Here is an 18,394-nt window from a genome sequence, read left to right on the forward strand (position 1 = left end):
GTAGTTGCTTTCTTTTCTGAGTGGTTTAGATTGTTTGTGGTTAAATAGACCTTGTATTCTCAAGAAAAGTTAAAAATTAAAATGGATTCTATTTATGCTGAACAATTAGATCAAGTTGAGCTATTCTGCCTGCTCTTTAGTGTCTTGTAAAATATTTTCATCACATGAAAACTAAATTACCTAGCTAGAGGTCTTCTGAGTTTAGTGCTTGAACTAAAATACATGTTTTTTGTTATTTCAGATAGTGGTGTACATAACTTTGTTCAAGAGTCCTGCCTTTCACTGCCTGGATCCTTATAACAGCGTGCCAAAGGTGAGTGGTTCAAGTTCAGTGGCTATTTTTGTAGCCAAAGATAGCAAGTGGACTGGAGGAATTGCTTCATTTTGCTTTTAGGTAGTGTAGTACTTTTGGTGTTTTTTTTTAAGCTGTTGGATGACTGATTAACTAGCAAGCTTTTTTCCTTCAGAGATCTGAGACAAATCAGTTTTAGCTCTTAGTTGCAAAAGAAGACAAGAAAAATGCATAGGCTTAGTTTATTAGTTAAGCCCTAGATATGGCTACCAGTGTTTTTTGGCTCATGTCTCCTTTTACTTAACTGCTCTGACATTTTCCCCTGAAGGTGCTGTAGGCAGGACATGGTGTTGTGGCAGGTATGGAGGAGTAGCACCCATCCATAGCCTGTGGTATAGCAGGCTTAATATTATTCTTTGATTAAATTCTAAAAAACAACTAATAACTTAGAAAGTATTGAGAGGAAAGAAGGTTTGTGGATTTTCTGTGAGAGTAGAGCAGGGTCATGCAGGGCTGCCTCAGAAGACCTGAAGTAACCTGAGGAAGCTGATGTTTTCCATAGGATTCATTTTGTGGTAGAGACTGACTGTCATCTTTCTGTTAATTCATGTACTGTGTTGTCTGTTTCTATTAAGTGTCCTTGATCTCTGTAGGTTAGCAGAGATTAACAGAAACTTTTAACAAAGTGAAATCTCAGTGCAACTGTACCGAAAAATAAAAGAAGAAAGGCAGAACACTGAAGCACAGAGTGGAAAACTTTCATTCATTATTTTACCAGGTGGATTTATATTTTTTAACTGAAATTCTCTGTTTATAAAATAAAAATAATATTACCTTCTTCAGAAGGAAGTTATGAAAGCTAATTACTGACATTTTGGAACCTTCAAATGGAAAGCAATGTATGAAGCCATCATGTGCCTTGATACTTGTGAGCTCTGTTAAATACTTGTTCAATGAAGTGTTATCAGATGTTGAAATTAGACGTAATTTGTTTAATAAAATGCAGGTGAACCAGCTAGCATTAAAAATGCAATCCAGTCTTAAGTATAATATCTACATATGTTTTTGCAAAAGATTCAGTTTTGTTCAAACTTAATAGGAAATTTTGAAATGCTAGAGTAGAAACTGTGAGATGCTGGAGGAGAAATTCTAGTAACTTCTGTTACCCTTTTTGTGTGTTGTGTAGGTAGCAAAATTAATATATTGAAAGGGCTGTTAATGTAAAAACAAAACAAACAGGCAATACTAAAGCAAATGATTCATCAAACTGTAGACTTAATCATAATAAAATTAAAATTTCTACTCAAAATTAAGTTTGTATTTTATTGACTGTGGCCCAAATTTTGTATTTATTTCATATGTGTAATTTAAAACTCTTAGAGTTTTATCTGTGGAATCTTTCTTGTCCTGCTTTATAATAGTATTCAGTTAAATGTTCTGTGAAAATAATTTAAAAATAAATTCACTGCTTTGTTCAAGGAAATAGGTTCTTGGAATCTGGGGTATGCAGTTAGCGTCATCTTTATTTTTTTAGTTTATTTCTTTGGTATTTGGCTTATTGACTAACTTTTTCTTCTACCCTTTGAAACAAGAAGGGAGGGAGTGGAACAAAACATGCCCAAAGTGAAGGTGTTTACAGCAGGTGAAGATTTTTGTATTCTTCCCAAAAGACAATAAATAGATAATAGCTCACTGAAAGAAGAGAGGAATAACTATTTAAACATCTCAGTTGGCTGCGGGTGTAGGGTTGCCTATTTATTTATTTATTTATTTATTTATTTATTTATTTTAAGTGTGGGTACCCAGAATACTTGCTGTGTCCAATTAAGCAACATTGAAATCTAAATTTGTTAGTGAGATTAACTTCTGTATTCATATTTTATGTCTTTTACATCCTGTGTGTGCATGTTTCTGATGGACTGTGTTCACCTTGGTGAAGGTGTGATTCTGCAAAACATGGGGCATTCTAATGCCTTTCCTGAAAGGAAATGAATGCACAGGTGTAAGTTCAGTAAAGCCTACATATGGAATGCTTTGTTGCACCAGAACAAGGTGAACCTTTTCCCCTTTGAAAAGGAAGTGCAATTAGCAACAGAGTAAATATTTACAAATTACACTCAAAATGTTCTTAAACTTCACTAAACTGTGGACAATAATGTGCCCTTACAGGATTTTGTTGAGTCAGGACTACAGTGTGATTAGTATGTGGTTGTCAAGATCTGCCAGCTGGTCTTTTTATCTAGCAAGGCAGGCTGGCTTTTGTCAGTTGTTTGTTTCTTTCTCTCTCTCTTTCACACTCTCTCTCCCCCCTCTTAAAGAAGAGAACTGTATGGAAAGCACTCAAAAAAAACCCTAAAAATCTGTAATTTCTGCAGTTAAGTATGAAGTTACAGATTAAGTCTAGTGTTGTGGCAATTTATTGCAATCTCTCAGCTGTTGCACATTTGAAACTATCCAAAATGCATTTAACCTGTTTTAGAACATCATATTGTATTGAGTGATGCTCTGTACTGTCGAACTTGTTTCTCATTCACTTACAGTCTTTACATCAAAAAATAAATAAAATCTTGTGTTTCCACAATAGGGTGTTTTGAAAAGTGACTGAAACGTTAATATGAGCTCTTGGTAGTTCTTTTTTGTATTTTAGTGATTAGATAAAATCTTCTGGGAAATGTTCTTTAGTCGTGTAAGTCTTTGGGACTTCATACACCTTCATACAGCATCTGGTTCTTGAGGGATAACTCTGTAGACAGGAGGGAGATAGACTGATGAGATCAGAACCAAACAGGTACAAGCGAAGTTATGGATGGCTTAGTACTCAGCAGGTTTGCCAAACTGTGATTAGATGTCAATGGCTACAGAACCATAATGCTTGAGAACCACAACGCTTGGTGGAAAGCCTCACAATTGCCTCACAAGTACAATTGTGAGGCAAATGCACTTCCTGGGGGCTTGTGCACAGCTTCTGAAAGACTGATCCTCCCCATTTAAAGAGGAAAAAGCATCACAGACAGTTCAGCTTTGTGGGAACTGTGATTTCTCTGTCACATATTTCTTGTGTTTTTTAGTGTTTTTTTTTTCTGTGGATCAGTATGTTTGTAGTTGTTGATTTTAGAAGAGTTTAAGCCCAAGGAAAACAATACCTATTCTTAGCGTTTCTTATGGGTCACTAATGGGAAATTTTGATTCTGACAGTAACTAAGAGAATGAAAGGTATGTACTGAGTGGATACCTGGATTTCTTTCCCTTAAAAAGCCCCCACAATTTTCTGTAATTATGCCAATTATCCAAGGTGCTTAAAGTGTTGATTCTAAACCTTTGAATGCAACTTTAACATTGCATAAAAATATTTTCAGACATTTAGTGCAATAAGTGAATTCACAGAATACTGCCTGTTACATTACGCTAGTGACATACTTTCTAACCCTACCCCCAGATAAATTGGTCTTCCCTGAATTAAGTAATTTCAGCACTTTCTTTTATTTTTTTTTTCTCTTTGTGTAATTGTAGTTCTTTTCATGAAAATGCAAGCATGCTTTTATTTACAAATAATATCAAAATATATTATTAAGAATCACTTGCCTATTTTTTTACCTGGTTTGCTAGCTTCATGTGCAACTCATGTTTGTAGTTCTCAACGGTATCTGTTATGGCCCATAAATGGCCTTTGCAGTATACTTTAGCTGCAATCCATATGGATTGCTCATCAGAGAACACTCTACAGTTTTCAGCAATACATGAAAATTCAGTTCAGTAAAACTGATATGATAACCATGTTTTTCCTTGTTGGAAGTACTTTTCTGGCTTGATAGCTATGCAGTTTGGCTGTCTTCTCATCCAGCGTGTCACTTTTTCTAAGCCAAAAAAAGTTTTGTGTCCTGAAAGTAATCTAGCATGTTGCTCACAAATGTAGCTATGAGTTAAACTATATAGATGTATTCATATTAAAAAAAAATAGATATATATGAATAAGCTAGGGTTAAGCTTGTGCCCAAATATATTTGTAAACAGAGCAGTATCTTGACCAATGTTCAGAGGAATGTCACTGGCAGAACTGGTTATTGAGCCTCTATTTCTGTGGTTTCTAAATAAACATATAGGTGTTTTACACCAGTTCTAAGTTTCAGTTAGGAGATTTAAATATAGACTGCACTTTGGAGGGATAACTGATGTGGCTTAGAATATGATGTTGAGAAACTCTTCAAGATAGCTTATACAGTTGAACTACATCAAAGAGCGGGTATCCTGAGATGCTGAAAGCATTAGTGACTGAGGTGAGTGTTGTACATAGAGACATACCTCAGGGAAAGTCAGCTTGAGGGATGTGGAGGCTGGGAGCAGTCCTTGTGCCAGCACCATACGGTGCTGTAGAGCTGTATCGGTGGATTGGGTCAGCGATCCCAAACCTTCCTGCAGGAGGAACCAAATTGAAGCTGAGGTTAACGGCACCCTGTTACTCCAAAAATCTTAACTGCCCCATAAAGGAGCTGTTGTCATCTCCTGCTTGCAAACTCCTCCTGGAGATCTGCTTCTGTCAGGTTTCTGAGGGGTGCTCTGTCTGTTTTTTAGCTCTTTAGGTCTGACTGCTTGAGCTGGTGCTTTGTAGGAGCAGGCATGCAGCCAGTGTTGGCATAGGTCACTTATAAAATCAGTTGAAGGCTTGTTCCTCTGTTTGATAATGGCTGGAAGGCAGTTCTGGCTGTGGAGGCTTTAAGAGAACTTTAAATGGTTTATTGTTCATATAGGAATTGGTGTATAGTGGAAATACCGCTATAACTACATCTCTGTGTATGTGCATTTTTAGTAGTGCTCTTGACATATTCGATATAAGATCATACTCAAATTGTATCTATTACATCAAATGTATTATGATAGTAAGAAACAGTTTGGCATTCTGAAATACTGAATTTTAATGAATGAGAAGAGACTGTGCACGCAGTTTAATCTCATTTCATATCTGGTAAACGGATTTGTGTATGTTATCCAGAGGCACTCTGGATAGCTGCTGAAGCTGGTGGATTTCACAGACCAGAAAATATTTAAATTTGTGGTATACTTACTGTGGAATTCTGTTTCTGAAAATTCGATTAATTAATTTTGGATTATGATTAGTGTTTGCACTGTAGTAACAAAGCTTGAATTGTACTAGGCAGAGAGGACTGAGAAAATGAGCTTGTCCTGTTTATTTTTTGAGTGAGAAATAACACAAAGCATGGAAAACCATGCATACAGATACAAACCTTTTACAAGCTATTTTTGTTTCCCTTCTGTTAAGTTTGAGAGCCTCCTTGTAAGACATCAAAGGCTCCTTGTAGTCTCCTGGGTTTAACCCCTGCTTTCCTTTGTGCTCTCTTTAGGCCCTTTTGTTTCAGGAATACCCTGCAGCTCTCATGCCTCCTTATTTTAGAGGCTGTTGTCTGTGTCAACTGCTCTTATTTGTTCCCCATAATAAAACCTCTGCAGCTTATTTTCTACCTGTTCTATCACACTCATTCCCCCTTCCCTTTCTTTCAAATGAGCCTACTCCTGTTTTTTCATTCAGCAGCTGTATGTGCAATCCTTCCACCAAATCCCTTGCTACTGTCATTGCTACTTGCACTTTTTCCCTTGCTAGTCTGAGTCCTTGCATTTTTGTTTAGCTCTGCTTTTCTCTGTTACCACTTGTTCCACCTCTTCTCACTGTTCTGTAAAATTTACATGAATCCTGGTTTTGTTTTGTGGTTTTTTTATTATTATTATAAAATACTGTAGTCGTAACAGACCTATGTCTATTGCAAGTTAAGCATCTGCCTCTGATGCAAGCAAGCTATCACAGGTGATGTCAGAGAGATCCTTTGCCTGAAGCAGCAGGTCATTTGGAGGATCTGGATTTTACCAAGAGGCTGATTTTTAATTTTCTATCTTGCAGCAAAATCAGTATTTTTTTGTCTTTCAGTGCTTAGCACATTCCCTAATAAGCTGGGTTGTCTCATACCATTAGTTCTCAAGTTATCACATACCAGCCCAAAGAATGCTGTTGAATGAGGGTCAGACCTCTCTTTATATTTGATCGCTAAACTTGCCTTTCAAGATTAAACAGCAGAGTATTAGTTTGCCTTTCCTAGTTTTCCCTTAAGATTGTTGAATGGCATTTTCTACCACCTCTGGATTTGTGTAGGATCTGGAAAGTTCTGTTTCCTTATTGATAGAGACAATGCTGGTTTATGATGATGAAGATCAGGATGTTGGGTAAAGTGAAACATATCTTTCAAAAGAAAGGGTGTGACATCTTTGGGTTTACTTAAATGTTTTGACTGGAAAGACAAATGGGTGTGGGGGTGTGAATGTACATATGTTTATAAAACTGGTTGTGAAACCAGCTGTAAGCAAGGTTTTGAGAGTTACACTCTTTGGAATCTGAATTTGCCATCAGAGGGACGATGGAATCTTGCATTCTGAACTGCTGACTTGCTCTTCAGGCACTGTTTGGATGCATGACTGCTAAAAGGTCCTTTCTGACTGCAGTAAATTACTGAAACTTCAGCAAGTCTTCACCTGTGAGCTGTAACCATGTAAGTGGAAACACATCACGATGTGGTCAAAATGGAGGCTTCCCATGTATATGCTGGCCTTTTGTCCAGTTGTGTGAGGAGCAGCTGCTACTGTGTATTGTTCAGAAAAAAGGTGGCAGCAGAGAGGTCTAGGTTTTTGTGACCTGTTCCCTGTCTATGGTTCAGGAGAAGCCAGGGAAAATGAGGGCACAAAGCAGGCCACTCGACAGACTAAGGATTCTGGCCTGTAAGTGGTGGCTGGGCATCTCTGCATCCTGAGTCAGTACACTGCCTAATTCTATAGAATCCTTAAAAATAAGAGAAACAAAAGCCGAGGGCAGTGTTTGATGCAACGACACAGTACTGCTTACCTTTTTGGAATGACAGCTTGGTTTCACGTTTGAGTTTTTGAAATTAGAGGTACTGTAGAGGAGCAGGAGGAACAGGGCATGAAATAACACTTTAGTCCGAGACCTCAAGGTTTAATTTTCAACAAAGAGTTTAAGAACAAATAGAACAAAAATTTTTGGTATTAGTCACTTGAAACATTCAGAGGTTCTGTGACACAGGAAAGGAAAAGTAATCTCTTTTAAGTTCTCCCTGAGGTCCAGGGGTAGATCGAGTGGATGCATATTTCTTCCCTGTTGTCTGTATTTTCTTCCCTGGAAGTAATTTGTGAATTTTATTTACTTGCTCCTACTTTTGATGAATCAAGGGATTGTACTTGCCACCACTTTAATATGTGGCTTCATAGCACCCAATACTTGTGTATGAGATTTCTTTAAGAAACCTTTTTCGTTGAGACCTGATGGAGATTTGTTAACACTATTTTCTTCTCTCAGTAAGGTCTGATTTAGATAATGAAGTAATTGTCTGTAATAATACAACAGAGTTGTGGCATGTCATTATTGAATTTTTACTTCAAATAATACTAAGATATTATAAGAATCTGCGAGTGGCTCTCAACTAAACTTCTATATGAAGTGCTGGCATAGTCACTTTTATTTAAATGCAGTAGCAATGTGATTTTTAAAGTTTGTATCAATCTAGAAGTAATGAAAACTCTGACTAAACTTCTACTTTTCAGACCTAGGGTTTTGAACCTGTTCTTCTTTTACTTAATCTTGGTTCTAGTACAGATATTAATCCCCACAGTGTCTCTCCATGTTTGGAAATTATTTGGCTACTAATATTTCCCTTTCACATTTGCTGATGCATTTTATTGTTATCTGGTGGGACTGAGGAAGAAAATGTGTCCATGAGCATGTGAGGATAGAATGTCCCATCAGTGTAAAAGTATACAACATTTCTGGATGAAAGGGAATGTGATGTAGCAGCCAAAGCTAAATGTTTAATTTTGAACTGATTTGTTTATTGCAGGGAGATTTTATTCAGAAAAGTAAGCTGTGGAGGAATTCCTGGCAGAAGAGAAGACAGTAGGAAGAGATGTAGAGGAGTTTGGAAATCAGTTTTGTTCAAGCACTGGAGCTGAGAGGGGGGCAGTAAATAAGGACAAAAGTCTGGCATAGCCAGGCAGTATTGGTCTCTATTGAATGTATACTTTGCTTACAGAAATGTAGACTCTTCTAATTGCTTATTCTTGGTTTTGGGTAATTGTTTGTATGGAAAAAGTCAGATACTTGTAGTCTTTATCTGGTAAAAGTTTACTTTCAGAAGCTTATGTTTTTGAGCAGCAGTTCTGGTTCAGTGGAAAATCATGTTGGTGTAGTAGTAGTGGAACAACTTTTGAGGTTGTCTGTGTGAGCTGTCTTAAATCTGACACCTGAAGTGCAAGGTGAGAGAGTTCAGGATAAGGAGCATCCTCCTAACTAACTTGCTTACAGCAGCCTGTGTTTTTTGGAGCATGCCTGGCAGAAGGGTTTCAGTAAATCTCCTTTCATCCTTTTCCTCATTTGTTCTCTCTTGGTTTTATGTCCCTCCCCTTCAGCTGAGGATGGCTTGCTGCTGTATATTTCAAGCTGCCTCTCTGGTTATATACGTAGGTGCAGAATCAAGATAGTATCTTGTGTCCAGTTATTATTTTTACCTGTACTATTCAAAGACCTTGCTTCTAGAAAGGAGGTTTTAGTTTGAGAAACTCTACTGGAGATGAGAAGTAGATGTTCAGTAACCTAAATTCAGGTAAAAATCTGTGGAACTTCAGAGATACATTCAGAAGTATCTTGATTTTTATTTTTTCCCATTATCACATGTGCCTTTTTATATTGGATAAAAATTCTGGTCCAGATGACCTAGTAAAAAAACCCAAAAGAACAAACAAACAAAAAACCCACCAAAAAATCCAGAAGTCTAAGAATTCAGTATTTGAAATGACAGAAAGTGGAAAACTCATAGGAACAGAGTCTGAACAGAGCCCTTAAAATAACTAGTGCTCTATGAGCTAGAAAGTTAAAAATTGTTTCAATGTACATTTTTTTCACATTTTCCTACTGTCATGAGGTAGTTTGAATAGGGTTTTTTGTAAAGCAATTGATAAATTGCTTAAGACTATAAAGTGAACATTGTCTAGAAATGGACAATGTAGTCTTTTTTTTTCCTTAAACAGCTTTGGTTTGGAATAAACGTATTTTTTGAACTGAACAAACATCTCTTCCTCTTTCTAGTTAAAAAGTGAATATATGATTTTTCTATTGGGGAACAGAAGGTCAGCAGTTCAATTTTATTTTCAGCATTTTGTAGACAGTTTAAAGTGAAATTCCTTGAAAAGTAGGTAGGAGTGTTTCAAGGGATTAGCAGTAAAATGTAGCAATCCGCAATGATTCTGGGCTTTGTCCTTCTCTGTGAGATCAAGGTTAAACTGCTTCTGTCTGAGGACTGTTCTTTGTTTATACAGTACATAAATGCACGATCACTTTTCAGTGAAGTCTAATTCCTGCAGACCATTGAATGTTTGAGCTAGCAGAAACGTAGTGGCAATGGAAGCAAATAATTCAGACACTTTTTTGAATCTTGAAAGAAATTCAGTGATGTCTGCTTTATAAAAATCTCGTGTGTTCAGCATATCCTGAGTGGCTGGCTGTTTTAATTTCAAGGTGAGAAGAAAGGTTTGATAGTGAGAATGCAAGTCCATTAAGAGCAGTACACTTAATTTGTTTGCTGCAGAACATGTTTCACCAGTATGTCATAGAGATATTTTTACCTATAGGTAGTATGATGTCTGGTGTTTTTTCCTGTGATCTTGTGTGCTTGGATCCCTCTAATACCCCCTTTTTGTAAGGAATCATGGAGAGGTTGGTAGGTCTAAAATTATTTGTAATTTTGTCTTATCTAGACAATTAACGCACATTGGATTCCTCCTGGACTTTCCTCTCTCTTCTCTCTTATTTTTGGTTGGTTGTTTTTTTCCCTGTATAGGTAGGCTTAAATGTTGTCTGCAGGGAAGAATGGGGAGATATAAGTGTCCCGTGCAATACCAACAAACATTAAGTTTATCCCTGTCTCTGACTTAGTAGAAACACCCATAAACCAACACCGAGATGCAGCCATTAATCATTGCTCCTGTTTTAGAGGCGAGATGATGTCTTTTCCCAAAAGTTTCCTTTAGTGCAGTTGAGTTGTTAGTAGCTGTGTGGCTTTTCTGAAACTGCTTTTAAAGGCATGCAGAAAAAGGTAAACCGATGCTGTCTTCTAACCCTCTCACTGTATTTACCTAAATGTGAGGCAGTATATAGGGTTCTGTTGTGTTTGACTTGCAGCCAAGAAACACAGGCCAAAAAAGCTACTTCCTCCTGCTTTGTCTCACATTCTTTGCAGCTGAAGAGTCTGAAGATGTCCCCTCTGCACAGTCTGGGTTTTACCATTGCTGTCTAGTATGTGAAAAACCATCACTCTTGATGGCAGTGCCTTCGAAATAAAGCAAGAAGCACCTTTTTTCCTAATAATGGACAGAAGTCACTGCAGATGAGGCCATCCACAGTAGTTGCATCTGCTTAGGCTGCTGACAGAGACAGAACTAGAACCTGTCTGAGCCCTGCCTGCTGGTGGAGCGTGCAGCAACAGGTGGAGGAAAAGGAGGTTGAGGGCAGGTTGACGAGCATGTGGTGGCTAAAGCCTGGAGGAAGGGGTTGGTAGGAAGGGGATGTTAGCTCACTGCGTGCTGTTGAAGTTGCTTTATATTTAGCCATTATTTTTTTCTTCTTTTAGCACATTGAAGCCAGCAATGATAACTTAATAATTCACACTTCTTCAGTTTTCTGCTAAGAATATAATAAGAAGACATTAAAGGATGCAATTTTGTATAGTCTTCAGGAAATACCTTCTTCCAAAAATACCATCTAGGTTAGATGCAGTACTAATAAAATAATCTAACTACAAAAATCTTCTCTTTTTTTTTTTTTTTTTTTTTTTGTGCCTGTGGTCTCTAGAAGATTGTCAGTACTGTCTGAATCTTTTTCCTGCTTTCCAAATGAAATACAAATTCAGATTTCTTAAAGACTTCACCATCTACCCCTACCAACAAACTGAAATATGTTTGCTTGTTTTTGTAACCCCCTAAGGTTGTGCTTAACTAATTTCTTAATAGTTGTTCCATGTTTATGGAAAGACTGAGCCAGGTTTCTCTTATAAGCCCTTTGCCCTGCGTATTGGTGACCATACTCAGTTTCAGCTTAGCCAAAAAGCTAACTTGTTATCAATATCTATCTTTTAAGCTTAAGTAAGTTAGAAGGTTTCTAACTAGTACTGCTAAACTTCAACATATGTTAATATAATACCAGCTTGTTCCTGTAGAATATCAGTTTTTAGTCCTTTGAAATAAAATTTTAAATTTAAATAATCTGTCAGAAGCTAAAATGAACACTGCCTACTTTATAAAAGGCGCGCTGTTCCGGAAATGGTATAGAAATATCCTTTTCTTTTTAAGCAAGACATCAAAAGATTTTTTAAATCTTAGCTTCCTGAAAGGGCAGAGAGGGCTTATCACATAAATAGGAGACAGTGCTTAGCATTGTGTGTTTTAAAGACTGTCACATTGATTAAGCATTTGTATCTTGAACTGCCTAAGACCAGGAAATTTTGTGGTATAGCAGTATTATTAATGAAATTTTTAAAATACTCAAATGGAAAGTTTTGCTTCTGTGAAGGTCAACACATGAATGTATAATGTTACAGTGGTATTGCATGAACTCATCGGCCAGAACTCAGTTCTGTTCTTTTAGGGTGCAGTGGCCTACCTAGTAACAGACCTGATGGCTTTCTCTTTCTACCACTAGAGAGGTAGCCGGCTTAAGTATCTGCTACTTTCTCAAATAAATGTTAGCAATGTTATTCTTATCCACTCATGTTTTCCAGAGTCTTGCTGTTGTGACAGCATTGTGTCCTTTTCTTGTAACTTCAGCTTTTTCTGAGACTGCGTTCCTCAAATGATGAAGCTGTATTAGTCAGAATAATAAGCATCTGTGACTGTGAGGTGTCCTTGGCTTACAAGAAAGAAGGGAAGATGTGAGATGGTGGACTGCCCTCTCTGCGTTCATTGTGCTAGGCAGTCTCAACATTCAAGGGCATCCAAGCTGCTGTTGCCTGGTAGACATTGGTGAAAAGCCTTCCTGCTGGAGTGGGCTTGGGAGACCTGCAATATCATCACCTACAACCAGCAGAGATGGTCACTGGTAGGAGTCTGGGCTGAATGGAGAAACATAGGTGGTCTTGCTGAGGAGATACACACTTTGTGATTAAAACTATTCCTTAAATGCCTTTACATTTTAAAAGATCATTTGAAGCAGTCCCAGCTTGTTTCATCTGGGCAGATTGGTTTGTGTGGTAGGTGTCATGAAACACTGAGTGGAAATTTTTTTCACAAACCTCCTTTTTATGTGTTATTATATAAATACATATCAAGTGATAATTGTTTTTTGTAAAGTGATATACTGACTCCATAGCATGAAGGATGTATTTAGGGGTGTTTCTAATCTGTATTCTCCTTTATTTCTTCATGTGTCTTTTTAAAAGACTGTTAAGCCACTCACAAGACAAAAAACAAACTTTAACTTCAGTGCTCTAATGGAGCTACACAGAAATTCGTTACCGCTAAACTAGTCTTGAGGTTTCCTGTTTGCAATTGTTCTGTAATGCCAGATACAAGGTGCCGGAGTGTAGCTGCAGTTGTATTAGAGATTGGGAGATCAGATATGTTGTGGGGCTGAGAGAAGCAATCATTTGCTTAGAAGCTGTCAGAGGCATCTGGTTGAAGAAATGAACCCCCAAACCTTCCAGCATTCTGCCCTGAAACGATGGCGGGTGAGAGAGAGGGGAAGGTTTGCAATGTGCAGGGGCAGGCAGTTGGGAAACATCAAGATGAAGTTGCTTAGCTAGTACATGCCGTAATTGCTGGTTAATTAAGAATGATCTTTCACTATTTTTGAAGCTGTACAGCTTGCTTGTATTTTAGCAAGAGGTATTGTCTAAAAAAAACAACCAACAACAAACCCCATGCTTGCAGCTCCCATAGGAGTGGGCTGTGGCAGGGCAGGCCAGTCTGTCATGCATGGGCCATAGCACCTCAATGTGATTAACTGTTTCACCAGGTTGTCTCGCTCTCAGAGTTTTATCTGTAATTATTGTGGTGGTTGTTTTGTTTTGTTTTTTCCCTAAGTGACTAATAAGGAAACCAAGCAGTTTTGCACCTAAGAACAAATGTCTTGGGGCCTGCCAGAAAGGCTCGTGGTATTGTCTGAGCCTGCCTTTGAAGTCACCTCTGTGGCTGGGCCTGCCTGGCAGGTGATTGTTAATCTGGTGTGGATTTGGGGACATGGGTAGACCTAAATCAGGTGCTCAAATGAAATTGAATATGTACAGAAAAAAAATAGTTAATTCCTATCTTCCTTAAAACCCTTTAAATAATTGCTAATTGCACTTGTATAATATGCTAGTGTGCAGTGTGGGGGGTTTTTTTGGGGTCCTTTGTCTCTTTCCTTTATTTTTCTTTAGGATTAGAGTACATCTGACTACTTAGTGGTGTTACCAAGGGTGTCCAATTTATGATTTCAAATCAGTGTCATAGCTGTAATTCTCTACAGCTTCTTCATTGTCCCAGATTTTCCTCAGAGTTGATGCTAAAGTGTAAAAGCTTTTTGTGGACAGTTCTGCTATCTTGGTGGGCATTTGAAGATTAAAAGTGTTCAATTTTTTTCTTTTATTCCCTAGTTAAAAAAAGGAGAAAATGGTCATCACTGTAAAATAGTCTCACAGTGTAGAAATAAGTATTAAACATTATGTTCATACATCAAATTCAAGAAACTTAACATTCTGACTAATTCTGTACTTTTTCTATTGCTGATACTTAATTTATTCCAGATGCAGTTTAGTACTTTAGTATAGCTCTTAATGAGCTGAACTGCATTTCTTGTTATACCTTCGGTTTACATTCCCTGACAGTTGCTGTCCTTTTTTCCTTCCTCAGGAAGGGACCAGAGAGAGGGGACACAGAAAACCTCTAGACCTTTTTACTTCACTTTTTAAAGAGGAATATTTTTTTAACCATATCATAAATGCTAAGTTGTGAGAGTAAATTAGGAAATATAATAAAACCATCCTTCTTACCAGTGGATCCATTTATTTCCATCTTTGTTCATGTGTATTCTTTACAGCTTCCACTCATCCTTGCGTTCAGCTTTGGAAAACCAGCCCTAAATTACAGCAGCTTCTATTGATTGTGACTATGTCTTCAGTTTGCACATCAAAGTAAATTAGATGATAATCACTTGCACTTCCTCAGCTATCGCTTTTAGTTCAGTAGTCAATGCATCTTAATGAGACCTAATGGTGAAATTCTCAAAATTAATTGTCAAGCTTGTGTTAGAACAGTTGGCCACCCACGTATGTGGGGTTTTTTAATACTCAGGTATTGGTTTGACACCTCAGAACTTCATAGCCAGATTATGAATGTGTGGTCACTACAGGTATTTAGCTAATTATCTTCACAAGATGGGGCCAGTATTCTTACTCTAATTTTTGGTGCAATCACTGCTCTCCAAAGAAATGTGTCCCTTGTGGTGGGTTGGCACACATTCTATGCAGTATTAAAGAGTTAAACAGTAGAAGCAGTTAGACAAAGTGGCCATTATGTTATCCATCTCCATTTAGGCTAAGTAATAGCCCATGTAACAAACTATGGCAAAGATTTTACTAGTTTTATCAAAGGTCAACAATTTGCCATAATTTGGATAAGCTTGTTTAGCCTTTTTACACCTCTGCATTCTGAGGTTTTCTTGTTACAGTCATTAGAAAATATTTTGCTTGGTTTAGGTTGACTTTGCATTTGCATGAAGGAGGCTATTATCCTGTTTTTTTCCAAACTACGTATAGTGTCAGAAATGCTGTGTTCTACTGAAAATAGCTAAACATATTACCAAAAAGTGTATTTTTTCACGTTATAATTTGAATTCACATTTCTGTTCTTTTTAATGCCTTCTGAGTTCTGTTTTTGAGTTTGGTGCTTTATCGATCTCCAAGAGCCAAGCCAGATAATCTCAAATGTAAAGAAAGCCATGGTTTTGAATTTTTTATATATGTCAAAACTATTCATCCAGGCTGCTTAAAAAGAAAAGTAACCACACACCCACGCAGGCAACAACAACAAAAAACCCTGTAAGTGAAAACGAAGCTTCAAACCTCCTGAAACAGTAGGCAGACTAACCAGAGATTGCATCTTCATAAATCAGAAAGCCTCAGACTTAGAACATACTTCAGATGAAGTGATCTAATTCAAGTTATTTTATTAATTACAGAAAGAGTGAGCACATTCACTTACTGTAGAAGAGGCCTTGATGGAAGGAAACTTTTTTTTTTTTTTTTCCACTACTGTGTTACGCTAGAGGACCAAAATAAGCTTAAAGAGGGGAGATTCAGGTTGGACATCAGGAAGAAGTTCTTTCCTGTGAGGGTGGTGAGATGCTGGAACAGGTTGCCCAGGGAGGTTGTGGATGATCCCTCCCTGAAGGTCTTCAGGACCAGGTTGGATGGGTGCCTTGAGCAACCTGATCTAGTGGGAGGTGTCCCTGGCTGTGCAGGATGGTTAGAACTAGATGATCTTTAAGGTCCCTTGCAACCCAAACCATTCTATGATTCTATGGTATTTTTGCCTATTTGCTATAGTTTATGAAAGATTAACCAAGCGGACACCAGATTGCTGGCCCATCAGCAACATGTGCTACAGGTTTCAAAACCTATTTTGATTTTCAGTTTGGGGCAGGAGAAGGAGAGGTTCAGCCTTGAAAATTTAGAGGAAGCTGTGGTATGTCATTAGTTATCATTTCAATTAACTAAATATTGTATAGTAATTACGTCTTATGCAGTATCGAGCAATTAAGTGTTTTATGCACATCAGTGTCATATAAAAGCCTCTGTATTAATTTAGTAGCTTTCTTTCAGTGTGTCTTAGGAGAACATCCAATTCCAGAACGGTCTGTTATATCAATTGTTGTTTCATATTAATAGAATTTTTGTGTTCTCTTGGTGATAGACTAAATGTCAAGCATTACTGTCAGTCACTTTTCAGACAGGTTTCTGTTTTGCAAAAGAAATTGTGAACTGAGAGAGTAACTGCTTCTTTTCTGACTGTGTCTTCAAAGCTCAACTGTATTTCCTGTTTGTAAGAGTATTGCTCACATAACTCTGAGTCTGCCTCCTGAAGACAAGAAGAGATGCTGCTTTTCTGCCTGTTGGGCCAGGGTGTTAAACGGAGTGTTAATTTATGTCAGTCTACCGTAGAAGGTTTCAGTTCAGGTGGCATGCTGGAATGAATCTAGTCTTAATATTGTAGGAGAAACACTTCTAGGGCCTGGTAGAAGAAAGTGAGATCCATGCAACGTTATATATAGTTTGATATTTCATATAACTACTGAACCAGTATTTCACATGAAGAGTCACTAGCAGATGTATGAGTTTGTGGAAACAAATTCTCTGAAGTTCGCCTCCATTTAAGTTTTTGTAATGTCAAAGTCTGTAATTGTTTGCATGATTCAGTTTTAAGCCATGACTCAAAATGGAATAGGTGGTTTTCAATATTTGGGGTTTTTCTGCCTTTGGTAAATTCTTGAGTCATTTATATTTTATTGGACATAATTGTTTCCTTTGTGGACTTTCTTCTGATAAAATCTGTACTATACTAGATATTCCACTGATATCTGCCTTTGTTCTGTCTTAAGCTAATATTCCTCACCTGTCTAAGCAACCTTTCAGTACAGTCTTCTTACAACTGACTTTACCTTGGCTAGGTTCACTACCTTCCTTGCCCAACAGATTTTTCAGTTTTTCCCTTTTGTGTTGGAACATTTTCATGTGTGCTTCTGCAGTAGGGCAGCTGCCACTGAAGGCAGGTCTCTTCTCCTAACAAAACGCAAACTGGAGGGAAGAAACAAAGAGGCTGATATTACCTGAGCTTAGTCTAAACTAATTGTAACATTTCCGTAAATACAATATAGGTAAAACAAATCAGTAGCCACTGCTAGCAGTGCAGGAAATGCTGGCTTAAAAGGAGTTGGAAGTGTGCGTTGGTCACATAGTTAATATAAGAATAACTTTTTGAAGGTCTGGGTTGTGAAGTCTTGTTTTTTTGCTTATTTCACGTGGCGTCTTTGTTTTTGGGAGGTTTTTTTGTTTTGTTTTTAAATCTACAGTTGGAAGTTGGACTGCCATTAGAAGTAAAGCAAATGACCACTTGTTACAGTAAGCCAAAACCCAAGGCTTCCAAGTGAAACAGTCTTGTACTGAGAAAGGGCTGTGTTGCATTGCATAGGTTTACACTTACTTGCACAGGTACTTTGAAGTTTTCACTGGTGCTTTTAAAAATGCAGAGTGTTATCCTATCAAGTATGAGAAGATAATTATGTCTTTAACTGCTAAGGAACATTCCAGAAGACTGTACTCTTTAGTAGGAATGGATTTTAATTTTCTTGATGTGAAGGAGTCTTGTGTTAACATTAGAATCTATGGAGACTGGTATTTTTTGTTGTGCAGTCTATAATAATTGTGTTTTGAGTCCATGTCAAGTTTTTATGAGACACGGGGATGTTGTGTTACTGTTTTTTCTTTGTTTTTCCCCAGATCTTGTTGTAATTTTCCTCTAATCTTTGGCACACTGCTGTGTTGCAGAAGCATTTCAAAACTATTCATTCTACAGCCCCTTTTAAAGAACAAATGTGTCCTTATTCACATACAAGGAAATCTTAGCTCTGCAAATGTCACAGGAGGAACTTTTATTGTCCTTGATGAAGCTACTCTAATGATGTAACCAAAAGCTTCCACATTTAAAAATTAACTAAACAGAAAAACATGCCAACAAAACAAAAAACATACCAAAGTCAAACGTGCACGCCCACCCACCCCCCAAAACAATCCTAAAAAACCAGCACAACCAAATTCCTCCACACACACATACACTGCTTTAAATGGACAAATGTTTAGCTGCGATTATATGATGCACTTTGACTCTTTATAAAAACTGCCCTTCCTTGATAGGAATGCTTGTGACATAAAACATTCTGCAAAACCCAGAGCAGTTTACTGACTTAGATTCTGAATGAGCGTGCCACTTGAGAAACTTGGCTTCCCTACA

General features: G+C 37.5%; 1 protein-coding gene across 1 annotated transcript in view; it reads left to right on the plus strand.

Annotated features, from left to right (window-relative positions):
- Positions 1–241: 241 nt before the first annotated feature.
- NCK2 (NCK adaptor protein 2) overlaps positions 242–18,394 on the plus strand; it is a 57,073-nt gene continuing 38,920 nt past the window's right edge. The window contains exon 1 of the mRNA XM_009997893.1: positions 242–313. The gene's annotated coding sequence lies outside the window, so the exon portion shown is untranslated. The remainder of the gene's footprint in view (positions 314–18,394) is intronic.

This window comes from Chaetura pelagica, unplaced genomic scaffold, assembly GCF_000747805.2.
Source record: "Chaetura pelagica isolate M959 unplaced genomic scaffold, ChaPel_1.0 scaffold123, whole genome shotgun sequence".
NCBI classification, from domain to species: domain Eukaryota; kingdom Metazoa; phylum Chordata; class Aves; order Apodiformes; family Apodidae; genus Chaetura; species Chaetura pelagica.